General features: G+C 32.0%; 1 protein-coding gene, 1 long non-coding RNA gene and 1 other non-coding gene across 4 annotated transcripts in view; 1 reads left to right on the forward strand and 2 right to left on the reverse strand.

Annotated features, from left to right (window-relative positions):
* The window catches only part of LOC123706009 (RNA pseudouridylate synthase domain-containing protein 2-like), a 341,844-nt gene that overhangs the window by 235,075 nt on the left and 92,687 nt on the right, over nt 1-14,082 (reverse strand). The gene's annotated exons all lie outside the window — the stretch shown is intronic.
* On the reverse strand, nt 6,336-6,950 carry LOC123706011. The gene is made up of 2 exons (XR_006753359.1): nt 6,767-6,950; nt 6,336-6,525 (listed from the first exon to the last, which is right to left on the reverse strand). It is a non-coding gene; the product is annotated as an uncharacterized LOC123706011 (long non-coding RNA).
* Nucleotides 7,319-7,390, forward strand: Trnaq-uug. The gene has a single exon. It is a non-coding gene; the product is annotated as a tRNA-Gln (tRNA).

Below are 14,082 nucleotides of genomic sequence, written 5' to 3' on the forward strand. Positions count from 1 at the left end.
AATATCATAATTATGGGGGAAACGTTTATGAGGTTGTAGGGGTGATCTTTAGATCTACTGAACTAATTTTGATAATTCGTATACCAATAGAAAGGCACACTATATTTGTGTCATTGACTATATTATTATTAATCCCGTGTAAAATCGGGTGATGCCGAGGTAATTGGCTAGTCTATATTTATCGTCAGTACATAACCTTTTATAAATAAATCTATACTAATATTATAAAGCTGAAGAGTTTGTTTCTTTGAACGCTCTAATCTCAGGAACGAACGGTCCGATTTGAAAAATTATTTCGGTGTTAGATAGCCCATTTATCGAGGAAGGCTATTGAGGCTATATATCATCACGCTAAGGCTAACACGCGGGGAACAGCTAGTATTTTATATACCAGGGGTAAAAACAGGGCAATTGGCTAGTCTATTATATCTTAACAGTATTATACCTTTTGATAAATAAATAAAATATATACCTACTTTATAACTTAGAGTTAGAGTATTAAGTAACGACCAGTATCATCAAAAATAACGATTAAGTAGAAGCAAGTAAGTTAGCGTCTCTTACAAGTCTGAAGTTACTGAAATTAAATTAGCAAATTAAATTCCAACTAGTTCTCTCATAGTTACGAGTCATTTGAAACTGGAATCTTATTATTGTTAAATACCATATCGTCTGGAGTAAAATGAAATAAATATGTACTTCGAAATAAGATTAATTTCAGTTTAGTTAGGGGAATATTAAATTTTAAATGAAATAAATGAAATAATAAATAAATGTTTGGATTTTTTTAATTATATTTTCTTCTGCGGTTGAATGGAAAATTTTAGTTACTTAAATGAGAAAATTACTTTTTAATTCCAACGCTCGTTGATTTTATCATTAGGCATTGTACGTCATCGTCAAAGCTTGAGCTATTCGCAATCATTTCATCTATTTCAATATACTTAATAAACACTATATAATATTTATTCTTTGACTCTGACGACATTCAATGATTTGATTGCCGACTTTGTTGAGCTTCCGTCTAAGAATATACGCAAAACCAAAATGCAATTAATTTGTACGAAACAGTATTTTAATGTTGTAATACTATAGCAATACCCGTAAACTGTCTAGACTATATTTTTTTTTAATCTCTATAATATCTCACCTCAACTTCTTAATATCTCGAATCCTTTAAAAATGTTCAAATTATGAAGAGTTAGTCATTTAGCGCAAAGCATAATGACTTTTAAGGCCATTAATATAAAGTCAAATTTTGATCGCGGTCAGTTCAAACCATTATCTTTAATTAATTGTATCCATAGCTCGAGTGGCCTAGCTTCTGCCATAGTATAATGAGAGAAGTAGGCTGACTCCCGGCGTGTAGGAGCGCACGGTACCGCGAGGCGCAGGGTTGTCACTTGTCACGTTGATATTTTAAATAATTGTATAAACAAACACCGACCGCTCACAGCAATGGCACGCCCCTTACCAGAATGGTTAATGAGAAGGAACCAAGCGGCGTTGTGTGCGTGCGTCAAGTTTGCGTACGTATGCACGGGGGGCGTGGCCAAGGGCTACGCGTACATACAAACGGCGCGATTTTGTTCGAAGATAACTTACTTGTTCTCTTTATACTATGCTTCTGACGATTAATTATATCAAATTAATCAAATAGCTTGTAGTGGCGATGAGCGATATTAATTCAAGCATACCTGAGTTTGAGTACTTCTTGTCTGGATGGAGTTAATTAAATAATTTTAAAGAATTCTCAACTTATTACTCCGAACTCTCATTGCTTTTATAAGTTGGTTTCCATTTATTTTAATTCATAATTAATTCTATAAAAAATTGTTAAAATGTTCTCGATGTACCTACAGTGCTTATAATTTATTTTGTTGCAAGAAAAGCTATCTATTGTAACCACGTACATTTTTGTATAGGTATATTTACTTCAACAAACGGACGTCACTTCTTTATAATATGAGAAAAAGTTTTAAACATTGAGTTTTTTAACCTACTTAACTTTTGGTGTTGACATAAACATACCATTAAATACTTAATATTTCATTTATTTATTTTTTTATCAGGCAACATTGCTCATATATCGTTAGAAATACTTATTCTAGAGTCAGTAAAACTACATAATATACCTATACTACAAAACAAGCATTTTCATTTATCTCAATCATCGAAAACGAAATCACAACAAGAGACTACGAAAATTAATCTTCATACAAATCTTTATATTACTTCAAATCATTCCAACACAATCAAAATGTTTGACCATCAATGACCTTTCAATGACAAAACGTTCTAGAACATTTTAGACTCTCTCCATCCCTTCAATACGCTCGATACTTAATTTAGCGATATTTGCCCATACTGATATAGAGCACGCGAACAAACAATAACTCCGATGGACAATTACATGCCTAATTCATTTCTATACGCTGTATGGAATGGAGATATATTTTATCGTAATATAATAAAGTGCTCTTTGGATACATGTATGGGACAATTGGTGCAATTATGTTTGACAATTAGAGAGATAACTTTTAAGTCGATGTTAGTGGTATTGAGTTTTGTGCTGATGTGTTTCAATAAATTGTGAAGATATCTAATGATATGTCAATGCTATAAAATATAATAAGGGACACTAAACTTAGTTAAATATGCCTATGATTTGTGGATTAAAAATACAAATCTTTCGTCAATTTTTAACAGCGGATTGGTTCAATGCTAGTTGAAATTTTTAGACAACAATTATCAAATCTATTTATTGATACTTATGTACTTAACATAATTGGTTAATGATGATGATGATTTATTCATACGTATCAATACACCTTCATTTAAATTAAATTTACGATACCACTACAAATATTATTAAGTCTATGTTCACAAATAGAAAAGAATAACTAAAAATAAAAAATCTATCCCATATAATGTTATCACGCCTTTTAAAACTTCTACGATAACACGAAGCTAAATTATGACTTCATAACCGTGGCTTACTTCAATTTCCTAGCCGTTGTACCGCTTCGCGCTAGACAAAACAAATTTTCCCGATCTAAAGTGAGTGTTTATTTAATATCACTACATAGTATAAAACAAAGCTTCACTATCCCTATATCAATATGACCCTTTATATGTTTTTTTGATCTTTAAAACTACGCAACGGATTATGATGCGGTTTTTTTAATAGATAGTTACTCTCAAGAATATAATGTATTCGGTAACAAATCGGTCGAAGCCATGGGCAGGTCGCTAGTCTAGTATATAATTTGAAATTTTATAGCAGTCTGAAACTAATAAGAAACTCTTTTCGACATACTTTTTCGTCCCGGAATTGTGAAAAAACTTGTAAAACTTTCCGTCGCGTCGCAAAGATGGGATTTAAATTGAATGTTGATCGGCTTAAGTTTCGCTTCCTTGTTTTGTTTATAAATTTTCGATTGCAGGACGTCTTTAGATATTGATTTAATGTTATGAGACTGAAGTTAGGGAGCATACGTTTAAATCAAATATACGAGTAGCTTTAATTGAGTATTTGAATAAAAAAAAATATTGATTTTTTTATTTATTTTAAAACCTTATTATTAATAATATTGATATTTAATGCAAAAAACTCCAAAAAATTTTTTTCAATTAATTATAAGCAATTAAAAATTGATGAAATTTAAATTAAAATCACGTGACTATAAACGCGCCATGACTGGTCACCATAGATGTGACGTCAAAATGTTATAGTTGTATACGTTTTTCTATCAACTGCAATGTGTGAAAACTAACATTATGACGTCACACGCGTCCGGGTGACGCTTCGGGAGTTGTCGGTGTGTTTTCGGTACTGGATTCAAAGACTAATTTTTATTTTGAAATAACTTTTGAATTATTGCAAAAAAAATTTAAAAATTTAAATTTAAACTAATATATAATCTTTCCATTTAGCACAAAAAAAAAAAATTTATTCAAATACTCAATTGTGACGAGCCATTTGCCTTTTCTATACTACTAGCGTCTACAGGCTTTTAAGTTTATGTAATAAGTACTACTTAGTAGGTAAGTGAAATTAATATATTTTGTAAATACACTTTTAATGGTGTCTACGATCTCCACTACCTACCTATATCATTTAATGAATTCACCAATTAGGGATCAAAGTCCATTCGCTACAGTTTCTAATCCACCTTTACAAAAAATTAACACTCCCAAAAATTTACCGACTTCCACGAAATGCTTTCAGGAACATACAATTAAAAATAATCCCGAATCTGGGATGTGTTTTTGTTTTATAATCCCCAATTAGGGAGGTCCAGAGCGACCTATTTGTTTTACTGAACATGCTTGTTCTGATTTTGTACTGCACTTTGCCACAAATAATATAATACCTTCTGCTATATGCATACAAGCTTTTGCTTAGAGTGTGTACTGCATCCAACGAAGATTATGTTGGCTTGATTGTTTTGATTTCTGACTGAAATTATGTTTGTACTGCAACATGGACAGACGTGAAAGTATTCTATTTTTAATTAGTAATTGTTATTTTCTAATTACTGTAATATTAAAGTAGATAGTTATTACACAGATATAATGCACTGTGCGCTAGCAATGACTTTAATCTTTTTTTGAGGTTTTGACTTACCATTAAAAATATAGGTAGATACCTACTTCTTTTTATCGACATCCGCTCTAATTTCTATCCCGAGTAATATCCATTTTTTTGTATATCTGGTTGCTTTAGAGTTTAGAGTTTAGAGAGCTAAAAGAAAAATGTCCATTTAGAATAAAGCAAAATGCCCCTGCCCCATGGATCACCACGGAACAGGCGAATTCATTTAATTAACCACAGCTGTATCTTTAAAAAAGGTAGAAATATTTTTTCTACGAGCTACGTATTTTAATCTTGAATTTGTAGGTTATGAATGTAAAAATAATATATTTTTAAGCTATTGCATAGCTTCTATCGCGGACCTTGAGCGCGGGGACCGAATCGAGAAATTCCGTAACGAAAAAACCTCACGCTCCCCACTCCGACGGGCTCGGAGGTGCGACTTGAAGGCATGCTATGCAATAGCTTTACCGCGGCAGTCCCAGAGTGCCACACGTCTTTTTTTAATATTTTAATAAAATTATTACTTAGGTAGGTATTATAGGTACACCTTAAAATATCACTTAAAAGAACCAATATTATTAGTTCGCTTGCGCAAACATAAGTAGGTAGACGTTCTCTATTATTTACATAGCACCTAAAAATGTAAATCGATACGTAATACATTTGGATTTTCCCGTCATATAATTATTTTTCAAATTTATTATAGTCCTTTCCACCTAAGATGATTTCTGTGACACATCGATTTCTGACACGTGTAGAGATTGTCTGTACTGAAATCGTATCAAATGTTTCCGATAATCGATAATATTTTATATGGAAACGAAATCGATTTGAATAAAGTACCAAAATTAGTTTTTTCGGCATTTCGCCAACAATTAACTAAGGAAACTTAGCAAACAACAGCAACAAAAAGTCAACAATAACAATTAGTAACAATAACAGAATACCACGTAAAGTATCAATATAAAAATGCAACTTGTATACAAGGCTGACGCACTCGTACAGACGATTGACTCGATTGACAAACGATCACAAGATGGGCGCCGATTATATGATTTTCCAACTCTATGATTTTTCAACGGTCCATTTCATGTAGGGTAGACTGGGTACAGTTGAAACAATTTCACTTATAACGGCCATAACTTTGCTGTTTATAACCCGAGCGATGAAAAATATATGTTAAATAAAAGAGCATGTATCTGTCTACTATTAGGCGCTATGATTTTAGTTCCATGTTTATTATTTTTTATAGTAGATCAAATTAAAAAAATAAATCCGATTTGTTTCAACCGTCCCCATACCAGGGGCGGTTGAAACAGTGATTGGGGTCAGTTGAAAAATATGCGAATAATACAAAATATAGCATCAAAATATGTTTTATTGATTGTTTATTTTAAATCTAACAATAATTAAGTAACTCTATTACAATAAGGTCTGCTCTCTATATATGGTGACATACAAACAAGACAGAAGTACCTACTCCTCATCTTCTGATGATATCTCTTCTTGTATTTTTTTATTTTTTGCTTCTTCGATGTTACTTTTACATTTTCCTCTATGAAATGTCTTCCTTTTTCGTCAATCCAATCGCTTCTTCACTTGCTTAGCTCTAGTTCGTTTCAATATTAATTCTTGCTCTTTTCTTATCTCTTCCTTATCTGGTGTGTGAGTGAAAAGTGTAAACTTTCTGAGTTTTTTCCCTCTATTATTATACCTTCTGTTGTTATATCCTCTATTATATCCCATTTTTTTATTTTCTTGCTCGCCAGAGTCATCTCGCATTCGAATTTACCTTAGAAGCGAATAATTGTGCTTCTCTGCCACTTTTCGCAATGATTTCCGGTTTTCACTTCCTCATACACGTCTTTGTACTTTGAAAAGTATATTTATCTTCCCGAAATATCTTTAACACGTACTATTGGCATCTAAAAATACAAAAAATAATTAAAACAATGTTTCAACCGTACCCAAAAAAAATGTTTCAACCGTCCCCAACTCCTACTTTAGGTAAAATACAGTTATAGTAATTGTAACAACAAGGATACACAAAAACTAGTCACAATGTCAAATTCCACAAGATTCACTTCAAACAAAAACGCACACTTAATACTGTCACTAAAATAGATACGCCAATAATTGGAAAAATCTTCGAGCAAAAATACTTACTTTTGGTCATAAAAACACAATAGGGTCTTATAAAATCAGCTGAAGCGCGCGGAGATCGACGCAACATTGTGGTTCGTGTTTAGAACAGTTGTGCGCTTCATTTTCCCCTTGGACCCCTAACCCCCCCACCAACGGTTTGCGAGATATTCGTGTTGTTTCAACCGTCCTTTGTTTCAATCGTACCCAGTCTACCCTACACGAATTGCGTAGGTATTATATTTTTGTGTTATTTTATTTTATTTTTCATTATATTTAACTAAACAATACTGTTTTTGATTTATAAGCTTAGGATGTTTCATTTTTATATTTTTGGCAATAATGCCGCCATTAAAGAAAAATATTATGCACTAAAATTATTTTGGCATTTTAAACATAAAATACGTAATTCGGAACACGATGAAGTGTCACAGGAATCATCATAGCTGAAAAGGACTATAATACGCGAGTTATATAAACATTTATCGATTAATTAATTCTTATTTATTGATAACATGTTATATATTACATTAAACATATACGAATTAGATAGTTATTTTGGAACTCGCCCACATCGGTTCCATGGTGTAATGGTTAGCACTCTGGACTTTGAATCCAGCGATCCGAGTTCAAATCTCGGTGGAACCTGATACTTTTATATTTTTTATTTTTATTTAATATAAAATAATTAATTTTCGCATTTGGTTATAACTATTATGCGATATTTTGCAACTTTTTTTACATCTTCTTTCTAAATTTTATAGGCAATTTCAAGATTTTCAATTTTGAATGTAGCATTGTATTATTTTGCTCTATGTCAAAGTTCTTTTTAATTAAATGAATTTGTTTAATTATAATATAAATAATATACTTTAACAAAAGTAAGTAATCTTGACCGATATAAAGCGGTTTAATTTTATGGTTTTATTTTATTGAATAGGTAGGAATAGATTTTGTAATCAAACCAAAGCCACAATCACAAATCACACAAATACTACATTTTTTATTTCTTATCAATACTATTATACAACACAATTTCCTTTCCCCAAATATCACAAAAAACATCAATCGTCAATTACAACCCAAGCCTAATTTAACTGATTAACTGTGGCCAAAATATGCCCAAAACCTCAGCTAAAAATTTCAATCCCTCCGAGTGCAAAAGGGTTAGATCGTAAGACACCTGTGATTTCGATAAATGAATAATACGGAACGAAATTGCTTTTCTCGATTCCTGGGTTCCCTGGGTACGCATCCATTATGTACCACCACAGATAATATATATAATACTATAAAATATATAAATATACTATTTACCACTACGTGCTAAGCCTTTCCTAGATCATACGATCTAGGAAATTTTGGAGTGATTTACGGCGTTTGAATGTAGATGAAACTAACTTTTCTTGTCTTTCGTGTAGCAACACTTTTAAGATGAGAAGGAATGATTCTGTGAACTTTTTATTTCAAAATGATTTACTTAGTATTTCATACAACATCAGAATAAGTTTTCGTAATTGATTATTTGCTCTCATATTTCTTTATTGAATCAGTAACTAGAACTTCCTTTAGTTCATCCAGGATCTGGTGTTTCACCATAAAGTTTTAATCGCAAGACATCTTGCTACTTTAACCACCACCTAATCAGACGCACTATTTAGTTCCTGTCTAACAACCACATACTCTGTCCAAAGTCTACCTAACCAGATTCCCATTAACCCCTTCAATGGAAACAAACACGGAACGTTGAGATGAAATTTATTTAGTGACATGTCAACAGCGACCAGTTACCATCAGCTTATTTGTTGACCGTATTGACATGAAAAATCCCAGAGTTTTTCTGTTACGCTCTTGTTTGTCTCGGCTGCAAATAACAGAGCATACAAACTGATGCAAATAAAGACTGGACAAATACAGGCTTTCAAAAAAACACTTTAAACTCTTTGAAGGTGGGCAGTGGGCACACTGTTGTGGTTGTACTGTGAATTAAACGGATAAACACTTTTCTGTGGTATCGTGTGTGCGTATTTCGTTTCTTTCGGTTAAGCGTAAATTAATATAAACGACGTTTATATTATTTTTTGGTCTTTAAAGTTAGTTCTTTGTTCTTTTACTCACGTAGAAAACAAACACATATTTTAATTTTTATTATCTTTTGCTTCAAAAAGAAAGTTATCATAAATGATTACATATTTTCATAAGACTATTTTAAATTTTAATCTAGACACTAGACGACTATATAATTTCATTATTTATACGTAGTGATATCATTTTAGTAATCACTAGCAATCAAACGATGCACATCAAGGCGATTAATATTACCTAGCATAAACAGTACAATACGGTAAAATCTACAAAGAGCAGTCTGCTAATTGCGTAGTGAGCATACGCGAGATTCGTCTACTTCGATAATAAATCGCCCCAAGTCAGTATATTTGCCAAGATCTAATTTTACAGCCTTTGTCGACCGTCTGGTTGCAGCGTGTGATGTCATGTCGGTTGGTGCTAACATACGGGATTTTAATAAGGATTATTTTGGTGCAGACAGTCTTATGCTGGATTCGGACGTTTATGTGCGGTATGTGAAGACTAATTCCTATTATTGGCGCGATGCATCACGCGATAAACACCCGTAGTGACAGTTTTGGGAAATAGTTTTGTGGACAGCTTCGTGTTTAGATTTAGTGTCGTCAGTGTTGTATGTTATTAAAGTCTGATTAGAGGGATGTAGTTGATTGCCTTATAAATTTTATTTATAAGGTACTACAATCATTCGCAATAAAATATGTTATTTAGTTTTACCAGAAAGAACAGCTTACCTATATCTAAATAATGACCCCAAACTCACTTTCGCATTTATTATTATAAATATCTATTTCTATCGTTCAAATATCCCTATCAATCCTTTCCTTACAAATTTTAAACATTTTAAAAGTCATCAATATAAATAAATTACTACATATTTGCCCTAAAACTCCTCATTTGCTTTGAACCAAATTCCAGTTTTGCTATTGATCTCTCGCAATCCAACCATCCAAAACCCAGATCCTTTGACAGATTCTGAACTAGATTTCAGTTAAAGCGGATAATGTTCTAGCAAAAGCGACCTTTAAGACATGGAATCCGAAGATTAATTACTCAGCAAACAAATAGTATGGTCAGAGTAATGTACTAGCGTTGTGCTGCGGCTTCCTGCTTCTAAATCTGGTTGCGTCTGGAGGGCACGCGCTTCAGTTCGTCGTTTTGTTGACACTCTGGTTGTGGACTCAATCGTATTGTTGGAGTGGTGATGGAGATGTTTATCTGTTATATAGTGCAACTAATGGTGTAGTTCTTAGTAATATTTTAAATGTAAGAATGTGTTTGTTGGATTGATGTTATGATATGATTTTTGTGTTTGGCGATAGGAAGAAGGCCAATGGAATTTAGGCCTATGGGATTTTTCTTGAAAATTTGACGCAGGCAGAAAGCAAATAATGTTAAAGGAAATCTGTGTTTTTTTTTTGTAATGTGTTTAGACAATTAATTTAACGATATTGACAAACAAACTAATCTGATTTTTTTCAACCATGTCTATTAATTTTATCAATGCCATATATAACTGGAACCCGGTAGGCACAATTCTTTTTTTTTCTGTAACAACTGCCATGAAATCTACCTTCGAAAAATCGACACAATTTTGCCAACAAAACGATATATTTATCATCACGATTCGGGGAAGAAACACTCTAAAATACATACGACAAGACAAATCACTACATATTAATTTTCCATAAAGGAATATTTTCTAAGGATAAGGTTCTACTTACATAGAGTTATGCCCAATTTAGAAGTGCGAAACAGTGTGTGTTTCTAAAAATATTTAACAATTTTTTTTTCTGTCACATGTATTCACAATGACTAGGTACCTACAATCAGTATATAGTGCAGATATTCGAGTTAATTTGCTTGAAAAAAAAAAAAAATTCTTTCCGATGGTAAATCTATGTTGTGACGATTCAAAAGTGCTTCTAAAAGAAGTCTTACTGTATAAATAAATGCTTGAGTTTAAAATGTTTCAGTTTGAGTATAACCCTATCAAATCATAAACGTACTCTATGACTGTCCACCTAAATATTGACATACTTGTTAAAATACCACCAGTTAAGTGCAAAGCATCAACACCGATCTCGTTAGAATTTACGCCTAACTATCTGTCGAATTATCGACCTTAATGCACCGTAATACGACACTTGATATCCTCACTTTGATTACATCCCGCGTCTTGCAAATTAATTGCCTCTAATGAGACACGAGAAATAGTGAGATCAATGAAAATCTCGTTCCACCCTATTTCAAGGAGATAGAGTTCATTTTTCAGAGTAGAATAAATCTTTTACCGAATATTTAAGCGAATTACCATTATTTATAACATTGTGAGAAGCCAGGGATTAACAGCCAAAATATTTTTTTAATATTAGGCGCTATAAAAGATTTTATTTGTTTTTTACATACTATTTATTTATTTAATATATAGGGTCTTTTTTTTTATTTCCATCCGAGCTTGATTGCGGGTTCTTCTTTAAATATGCCAACAAACTTTAGTGGTAGGTATGACGGAAAAACCTAAAGTTGCTGCTATTCTAAAAGAAAATGTAAGCTATATGTTACGCAATTAAGATTTGGATTCTTATAGTCGAGCCAATTTAATAGGCAACATTTGACGTCTATCAATTTTATCTTCGAAGAGAGGTAACCTGCTTAAAAACATCGATACGGATTTGAAACATTTGTCAATCGAATTTATTAATTTATGATGATTTTTATTCACAAGTAATCAATGCATTCGATTCTAGATGTCAGATTTCGATTTTTAGAGTAACGTCTCTAGTATTTAAAAAGAAAAAAGGTTTATTGACACAAAATTGTAGCGACGTCAGTTCTTCAATTCAGAAATTGTTTATTATGTTTAGGATGGTTTATCAGTAAAATGAAATCTTAAAATTACTTGTATCGGTCATTATTATTAAAAATATGTAATCGTTATTGAAAAAAGTTAAGCAAATGTGCAGTTCTAACAAAACGAAATATCATGTTATTCTATGTCGTCGTTACTAGGTTACGTTGTTGAATTTTGTTGAACTGTCAAATGTTGCCTATTAAAATGGCTCTACTATAGTTGATATAGATATGATTTTCAATAATAAAACCACTCAAATCGGTGTAGTTTTTGATTCAATTGATAAATAAGCAATACCCAATTCCAAACGTAATACTTTTCCTTATTAGTTAACCTATCTCCCAAATCACGACAAATCCCATCCGTTCTCAAGATGTCGCATGCAGCTGATGCTTAATTAAGACACAAGCATTACAAATGCAGGATACGAGTTCACGTAATTGCGTTCACTCGGCTTTGAATTGTTTACTGCGAAATGAGCTTCGTCACAGGTTGTCTTGTATTGATTGATGTCACTGTTCATTTTGGTGTGATTAATTAAGGATCCGAGCACAAATTTTTTATATCTAATTTTCAAATTAAAATGAACACTAAAGAAATATATCAGCTGTAGAGTTTGCAATTTGATAACATCACTCTACGAGAGAGACAAGTTCAATGAGAAATTTCATAGATTAGTTTCAAAATACCGGAATTGAGCGCGTGAAACGAGCAAGCGAAGCGTGCTGTAGACGACTTTCAATCTTTGTTAGTTACAATTTTTAATAAGTACCTTTTATACTATTGCATCAACCTATAACAATTTAATTTTCCTGATGATTATTGCCTTTCAAAATAAAACCTCAATTATTAAAAAAATACGTAATACAAAATACGTATTAATAGTTTTCAGTAGCACAAATAAGGATTAGTGCACCCAATATCATTGCAATAATATTATCTCTAATTCCAAATCTGCCACAAACCGTATACCTCCATAAAATGAAATAGAAATGCGTGCAAATTTAATTGAAACCGTAACCATATCAAAAGCTCACGAATCAATAACAGACAATCAGAGCTGAATATTCGGTAGTTAGCCTTCGCCTGACGTCACTTGATTATGCACTAATTAATCGAATACAGTTACAGCCTTTGACTATGTCACCGTACTGACTGCGAAACATGGCAATACAGTTGTGGTGAACGGTGAAACAATCTGTGATATAACTTTCGTCTCTGATAATTGTTATTTTGATGCTTTCGTGATATATAATGCGCAATTGAATCAATTTTAAACTTGAATAAAAAATTAAAGACTAACTACGAATGAAATTAAAAAAAATGGATGGGCAATTTAACCTGCTATAAATTATTTTAAACGCGAGATAAATAGTGTACGTCTACATAATGAATAAGTCGTTGTTTAAATGCATTGAACTTTTCAATAAAAATACTTCATCTTGACTATCAATTGACAACTTATCTGTAATTTCGCTTGCCCCGTATTTCATGTCATTCAATTCCTTCTCTTTCGTTTATAATATGAGTGAGAAGCACTATTAAAAAAGCAAAGTTACCTACAAAACAATTTACTTCCCCTCTTTTACAAACCAAAACACCTCTTTTATCAAAATATACACACACTACTTGGGACTATCGAAACAATAAATCTAACGTATTTACATACATTTACAAGTTGCAAGTGAAAAGTTAACTAAATAACTAGGCCCACAGACGGTGACCAATCATTTCGTGGTCTGGAGACCGCAACTTAATTGCCTTAGTTTAAATTAACTGTGGGTTGTTCTTGTAATACATAGCATATCATTTGAGGGATCATTGTTTTTGGTGTTTGATTTTAGAGGATTTTTATGTGGTTGTTGTGCAGCAGTTATTAGATATGTACAGCTTATAATCTTCATATTTAAGTTTATAAATAAAAAGAATACTATAATGAATTGAGACATTTCATCATCACAAAGCTGTTTGAAAGACGATTGCTTGATAGTAATTTATAAAGCTCTATTCATATTTATGCAGTTACATTCGTCATTTTGCTAGTCAATTTCTATATTACATTTAATTAAATCAGATCTTATGAACTTAGTAACAGATATTGCTTTATTCATTAAATAGGTAGGTAAATATTTTGCAAAAAAAATGCGACAAAGACATGGTCTCCCTACAAAAATAAATTCTGATACCTGTCTTGGCGTGTCATTTGTGAAGTTTTTGATTTATGTTTGGAAGTGGGCTTTGTTCAGTCTAATGCGACTTGACTGGATGTTCCTGTATATTATATGGAGAAACAGTATAATATTTTCGACTTTATAATAAGAAATGAAGGGAGAAAGTGACTTTATAATAAGAAAAAAAAACACAGGTAAGTAAACTGATTTGTATTAATTGTCTAGAAATA

This window comes from Colias croceus, chromosome 3 (genome assembly GCF_905220415.1).
Source record: "Colias croceus chromosome 3, ilColCroc2.1".
Taxonomy (NCBI): Eukaryota; Metazoa; Arthropoda; class Insecta; order Lepidoptera; family Pieridae; genus Colias; species Colias croceus.